The sequence below is a fragment of the Mandrillus leucophaeus genome, unplaced genomic scaffold (genome assembly GCF_000951045.1).
Source record: "Mandrillus leucophaeus isolate KB7577 unplaced genomic scaffold, Mleu.le_1.0 Scaffold923, whole genome shotgun sequence".
NCBI lineage: Eukaryota > Metazoa > Chordata > Mammalia > Primates > Cercopithecidae > Mandrillus > Mandrillus leucophaeus.
In genome coordinates this window covers 1,114,870-1,122,452 of record NW_012110064.1, presented here as the reverse complement: position 1 = coordinate 1,122,452, position 7,583 = coordinate 1,114,870, and positions in this window count along the sequence as shown.

The window sequence follows — 7,583 nt, the reverse complement described above, 5'->3', positions numbered from 1 at the left end:
AAGAACTAGTCATAATAAAATCTAATTTTACTTAATTAGGCTTTCTTATAATTCTAGAATGCTAAAGAAACACCTTTGTCGTCTTACTTCAAATAAATAGGAGTTCATACCATTTAAAATAATAATAGAAGCATATTTATTAAAAGAAAAGGTGTTTATTTTTTAAGAATGTGTGACCCCCCCAAAAAAGAAAATATAAGCTTGTATTACTCTCCTTAGGTTGCCATTAGAGAATACTGCAGATTGGGTAGCTTAAATAACAGAAATTTATTTTCTCACAATTCTGGAAGATCAAATTCCAAGAAACAGGTGCCAGTAGGATTGGTTTGTGGTGTAGCCTTATTTGCTGACTTGCAGATAGCCATATTCCCATGATGTTCTCACATGACCCTTCCTGTGTGAGTATAAAGCTTCTCTTCCTTTTCTTATAAAGACACAGTCCTAATGGATTTGGGCCCTACCCTTATGATCCCTTTAACCTTAATTACCTCCTTAAAGGCTGTATCTCCAAATACAATCACATTAGGGAGTAGGATTTCAGCCTATATATTTTGGGGGAACAAACTCAGTCCATAACAGGGGGATACAAAGTATAATACAATTAATGTAAAAATTAAAAAGCAAAAAAATTAAAATTATCTGAAAGGATATTATTGACCTAGAATGATGTTACTTTGTATTAGTTATCTCTAAATAGTAGGATAAATAATTATATGATTTTTATAGCATTGTTATTCCTGTTTCATTTCCCTAATTTCTCTTCAGTAAGCATACATTAGTGGTGCAGCTTTAAAGTACTATTTGTTTAGTATTGTATGATACACAGTGCTTCATGTTATATTAACTCACTATGTTCCAGAGACAGGTATTGTAACATGGTAATCCAAGAGCATATTTTTAGGAATAAAATTTAGAACAGTTAGAAATTATTTTTCAATGTATTATGAAGTAAGTTTACCTTCCGTTGTTGTAATAACATCTTGCAATGTCGAATGTTCAGGTAGGGAGAAAGAAATCTGGCAAGCAGATATATATTCAAAGATACCATTGATTTTCTATCTATCATGGCAAACTCCTTCCGATTTCCTGCTTCCCGTGAGGCCTTTCTTAAACATGTAACCCAACATTTTGTGAAGAGGAATAGATTTTTTTCCTTGAGGGAGAAGGTCAGAAAATGGGCAGAAGAGTGGCAGGAAGCCCCTGAGTTGAGTTGCACTGTATCAGCATAAGTCATTTGAGTCAGCTATAGTCAGTGATCAAGAATCCATGAGCCTTTCAATAATGATTGTTGAACAGAAATATCAGTGATAAAATAGAATATGTTACAACACGACAGGATACAAAGAGCCACAGGATACATATGACATGTTCTCAGAGTGGGTCTACTTTATAAAAGATTTGGGGAAAATATACTGTAAACCAAAGAAAGCATGGGTATATTCTGAATTAGAATGGAAACTGTGTAAGAATTTTTAAATAAAATTTCGAAGAAATTTTGCTTTGTAACTATTTTGGACTATATACTAGACATTTATTACATTGTTAAATTTCTTCCATGATGCTGTGATGAAAATATTTGAGAATAATTCCTTTTTTTTTTTTTTTTTTAGATGGAGAGTCTCGCACTGTTGCCCAGGCTGGAGTGCGGTGGTGAGATCTCCACTCACTGCAAGCTCCGCCTCCTGGGTTCATGCCATTCTCCTGCCTCAGTCTCCCGAGTAGCTGGAACTACAGGTGCCCGCCACCACGCCCAGCTACTTTTTTGTATTTTTAGTAGAGATGGGGTTTCACCATGTTAGCCAGAATGGTCTCGATCTCCTGACCTCATGATCTGCCCACCTCAGCCTCCCAAAGTGCTGGGATTACAGGTGTGAGCCACCGTGCCCAGACAGGAAGAATGTTTTTACCTATTCCATGTATTCTCAGTGGAGCCCTACATTTCCCAAGAGAGCAAAACCTGATTCTTGAGGAGCAGAAAAATCTTAACTATTAGCTCTCCAGAAGGGTCAAATACATAATTAGACACATAGTGTACTATGTTCTTAAAATTCACCAGGAGGAAACAATGAAAAAAAGTATGAAAAGTCTTTTTGCTGGGAATAATAATGAAAAAAGGTTGAGAAAACCCAATATATTTGAATCAGTCACTTACTATGTCACCTTATTATGACTACTTGATTTTAAACTTGTTCTTCTATGGTAATAAGTAGATTTTATACACTCCCAATCCCATGCATGTTTGAAACTATATAGAGATATCTATAAGGGTGAATAAAAAAGAAAATGGTGTTGTTAATACCATTTGTTATTAAGGAAAGGAAGTCATTGAACGAACATTGAACTAAAAACTAAAGACCATGAAGTTCTGTTTTATTGACCACAGAGTGTTTTATGATTATAATTTCTTTACTGATTAAATTTCTTAAATGATTAGTAGTTAGAGAAAAAAATGAAAACTTCATGGGAAAATATTTTGTCATAACTGAGATGCAATGAAGTTAACATAAATGTAGAGAGAAATGTATAATCATTGTCCACTGTGTGCAAAGGCATCAATATTTAATCTTTAGAGGAATGAAAATGGCTCCATGTTGATGAATATATTTAATTGGGAAGCAATATCTGAGTCATGGAATTGTTAAACTATTCCATGAAAATAAGCTAGGAGGGTGCTAGTATTGGTTCTCCAATCTTTTCATCCTTCACTTTGCGCCAGGTTTTTTTAGCATAAATGTAGCCGATGATGTTACTTCTTTCCTTTTAGGAAAAAAAATGCCATTTAAAGGACTCTAAGATTAATTGCTTTGTTCTGTTGGTTTAACATGCAGTAGCAGAGTGCCATGGCTGTTTTGCACATTACAGCCTGATGAAACCAACTGTTTTGACAACCCTCTATAACCCGAGTCACAAGGGATTTAGTAATAGGCTGTTTTCCAAATCTTACCTTGAGAAATGCTTAATAAGCTTGAAATCTCTTTCTTTCACTTAATGCCCTCTGTGCTTTCTCTGTGCCCCTCACTTTAACAGTGGGCAATGTGTGAGGAGGCACTGCCCCTTATTTGGTGTTTGCCCCTGGGATGACTCCCACATTTAGCAGCGAATCTTTATGAAATCTACTGGAGAAGGGCCCAGGGAGCACAGTCTTAGTTATGCTCAAGCTGTTGCTCTGCATTAACAGTTGGCTTCTATTGCCTGTCAGGCCTAACACTAATGGATGCTCAGTCAACTTAGATTACAGATGTCAGGCAGAGAACACATCCCTTGTTAAAACTTTATCCTCTTCCATTTTTGATGATAGATTGGCTAACTTTATTCATGGTTTGGCTTTCATAGATAGGATGCTGTTGTTAATGGCTACAAACAACTACCCACTAATTCTTCCAACAAGCCTGGGTGATGTGTCTGACACTACAATCATGAAAAGCAATTGTTCGATGAAATATTTTACCCTGGTTAACAAGGACCACCAGTTTCTTATACTATAGTATATGTGTTCTTTCTGTCTGGTGCCTAACAAAGCGACATATATATTTTGTATTTTGTCATATTGCATATACGTGGTTAATGAAGAAATTATAGATTTCTGTTCCAAAACATGAATTTGAACTCAGTACAACAGTGCAAATTAAAGAAATAAGCTGACACTTGAACTTAAACATGTTGATGTTCTAAATTAGTTAAGAGATAAAACAGCCAGGCATGGTGGCTCCCACCAGTAATCCCAGCTACTCCAGAGACTGAGGCCATAGAATTGCTTGAGACCAGGAACTCAAGATCAGGTTGGGCAACATAGCATCTCTTTGAAAATTAGCTGTATGTGGCACCTGTAGTTTCAGCTCCTCTGGAGGCTAAAGTTGGAGGATCCCTTGACCCCAAAAGTTTGAGGTTCTAGTGAGCTGAGATCGTGCCACTGCACTCCAGCCTGGGTGACAGAGCAAGACTTTGTCTCAAAAACTCAAAAAAAAAAAAAAAAAAAAAAAAAGGAGAGAGAGAAAAAACAATGAATATGCTTGTTGCTGTATAATAAACCTGATATTTGAGTCTTGGCAGGATGAATTTAATCTCTCTGGCTCTTAGTTTTGCTACTAAACAGCAAACTCTATGGGGAGAAGGATGTCTGCCTCATTCAATGGTAGAATTTGTGCATCTAAGGTAGTGCCCAGCAAATAATAAGGATTCAATAAATATTTGTTCAATTAAATGCAATGGAGTGATGCCATGATTCCAAATATTCTGAGAAAGTTTAGCAGAACTATATATATATACACACACACACACACACACACACATACATATATGTATATGAGTATATCAAAACAGCTCCCACAATCAAAACCAATCCACTTTCTAACTTATAGCATTAGATTATTTTTTCATGCTTTGTGATGTTTCTTTATTAAACTGACAAATCTTAAGGATCATGTCTTTAACTCCTTTATTCTATTTTTCATTATTCTTATTTTCACTGTCTCTTACAGCCTCATTCTAAGGATGTAAGCACATTCCATGCTCCTTTTCAAGGCATCAGTTACTTAGTTTTAATTTACATACAAATAATACATAAATACAGTAAAAGAATAAAATAATACAGAAGAGCTTATGGTGAAAAGCAGCTCTCTTGCCCCATCCCTCCTACCTTTATTTTTAGTCCCTAGTTATAACCTCTTTTAATTATTTATATTTTAGTTTTTCAAGCAGTTACCTAGTTGTTATCTCCAATGTTATCTCCCAAAGTAGATTCCTAATTTTGTTCAGAATAAATAAGAAACCATACTTTGGTAAAATATTCTCATATTTCCCTTTGTCTTGCCAGTACATAGAACAGTGCCTGACACTTAGTTGGACTTCAATAAACATTTATTGAATATATTTAATATATTGGAGGAAAATGGAAAAGAAGATTAGCTATAAAAAAGTGATGTTTCTCTGCAAAGCAGCACCAATTCTCTTAACACAGAGAAGACCTAGGAAACCAGAGGACAAAGACATTTTAGAAAATAAAACAAAAATCCATTAGAGGACATTATTCCTCAGCTCCTATCAGTCTCAGCACAATTTAATGGAATGTAATCTTTATCTCTTCCACAATTGTAACTATATAACAGGCAACAAGGGTTCCCATATTATTTTATGCAATGCAGCTGACCTCAAAGATAGCAGCAGCTGAGCAATGAAGATAATCTAATTTTAAACTGTTGTGCAGGTAGTAAACATTTAAACATGTTCCTATTATACTTAAAACTTAAAAAAAAATCTGCCCTAACTTAGTGGCATATATATTTGAGGTTTTTTTTGTTTGTTTTAACCTTTCACTGATTTGTGATTCAATTGGCATATTTTTCATACCAGCCCTCTAACCAGCACTTCAAGTTTTATATCATGGTTCATAATTTAGAAATAGGGCCTCCTGTGACAAAAATTAACTTTCTCCTCTTAATTTCTAAACGTGACATCTTCCAGGTTCCTTCATTTTTGTGTACCTTCAAAAATCTAGTCCTTAATTATATTTTAGAAACCAATTTAGGAGCAAAACCAAGTCCAAATGGATGTTTTGAATAGACTTGAAATAGATAAAGCAATTGTTATTTTGCATTTCTGTTCCCACTGAACTAGAAATTTGCTAATCCTCAAATATCACTTCCTGTGTGAGCTGATTCCACCAAAATGAAGTAGTCAATTTTTTCTCTAGCTCCCATATTGATGGCTAGACCCCTCTAGCATTGCTAGTTTTACTTTACCTTGTAACTTATTTTCCTTTTTGCTTTCCCTCCATGGGTTTTCATTAAAACGGAGCATTTACTGAGACTCTATCTATTCCAAGTGTGCTGGATGTTCTATAAACAGATGTATTCTGAACATAAAGAAGCTGGATATCTTTGAGTAAATATGTTAGCCCAGGAATGGAAGTGACATATAAAAACACCTCTCAATTTGTGAGCAGAGAGTGCTATTGAGGACAAGGTGAAGTTCAAAGTTGGGACATGGTAGAAGTGTCTCAGAAGGTAAGACCAATATCCTTTAAGCATTGGTTTGTAGACAATGTGTTGCCTCCTGCCATGTATAGTATATTTGTAACTCATTTATAGTCCATGTTTGAAAACCCACTACCATTTATTGTCTACCTGCTGAGTACTGACCTTGGTTTTGAGGCTGCTAGTCAGTCTGGGGCAGGGTCTCTGTTGTGGCCATATGTATCATAGGAGACAACAGCTTCTGCTCTGCCAGGCAGGTTCTGCATTCAGAAGAATCCTTATCAATAGCTGATGCTGATAACAGCACAGCAGCCAAAATATATTCAGCTACTAGAGCTGGTTGCTGACTTAACTCTAAATGTCACACATCATTTTGGGGGGAATTTAGTTTCCATACTTAATCGCGTATATCTCAGTATATAAACTATTGCATGGAGAAGATAGGGTAGCTCAAAAAGAAGCAATGTAGAATAGAATGTACATATTTTCAATATTGTATATCATAGGAAAACTGAGGGAAAGGAATGGCATTGCAGTCTTTTATTCTTACCAACTGTGTGACTTTGTGAAATTCACTCTAGCTGGGCTTATAGAGTGTACACGTATAAAATGAAAGTGGAATAGGGAATTCACTAATATCCTTACAGCTCTGAGAAGCCATGATGTTATATAGGCTGATTCATATAGTTCTTAGTCACCAGATTCCAGCAATTCTAGTATTTCTCCAATCCTGACCCTTAATGGAGAATCTAGGAGATGAGTGGATTAGTACTGAAATAGTCAGCAAGAATGCTGATTGAAAATCATATTCTCTTAACTAAAAAGACAGAGAGGCTCTGATTTGCACTGAAGTAACTTTGAAGACATGGCAAAGTTCATCTGGATTAGGGCATTCACTTGCCTATTACATTTTTAACTTCCATGCACTGGGTAGGTATAGGCCTTTTCCATCCACACTGTCTAGAGCCGGGAAGAAAACTTAGTCCTTAAACCAGCATTTCCTGCCTCTGAGAGAAATGGAGAAACTATAGAACTGATCTTTCACTCCACCTTCCCCACATGGGCTATGAACTTGAAATCTGAGTTTGAGTAAACAAAATTAAACTACCTGAATCCAGGTAGGCGGTACATAAACTGTCCAGGTCACAATAGACCCTCACACTGGGATCTGCTTCCCTCATTTATATTTCTTTCTAGAATTCCATGGCATTTGAGGGTGTGGGGCTCAGCAATAGCTAAATGGCTAGTTGTTAATGGGTTTTTAATTTGAGTGTGTGTTTGCTTAGTAGCAATCACTCTCCCATGTGAAGGTAACAAATCTTCTGGAGTGAAATTATTGTAATTTAACCAATGGCAACACAAACATTGTATGATTCAGTGGCTTAAAATGTGCAGTTCTGGAAATAAAGAATTAAAACTAGAATGTTCAATGAAATGCACAATGGAAATTAATGGCCAAAAATAAAATAAACTACTTCCTAATCGACTGCCAAATAAACCTAAAATCATGATCAATTCTGCCAGCAGGGTCCTATTGAAATTCTCGGTGACTAAACATCACCTTGCATCATTGCAAAAGGAAAGCAGGTAGGAAAAAACAAAGATTCTATT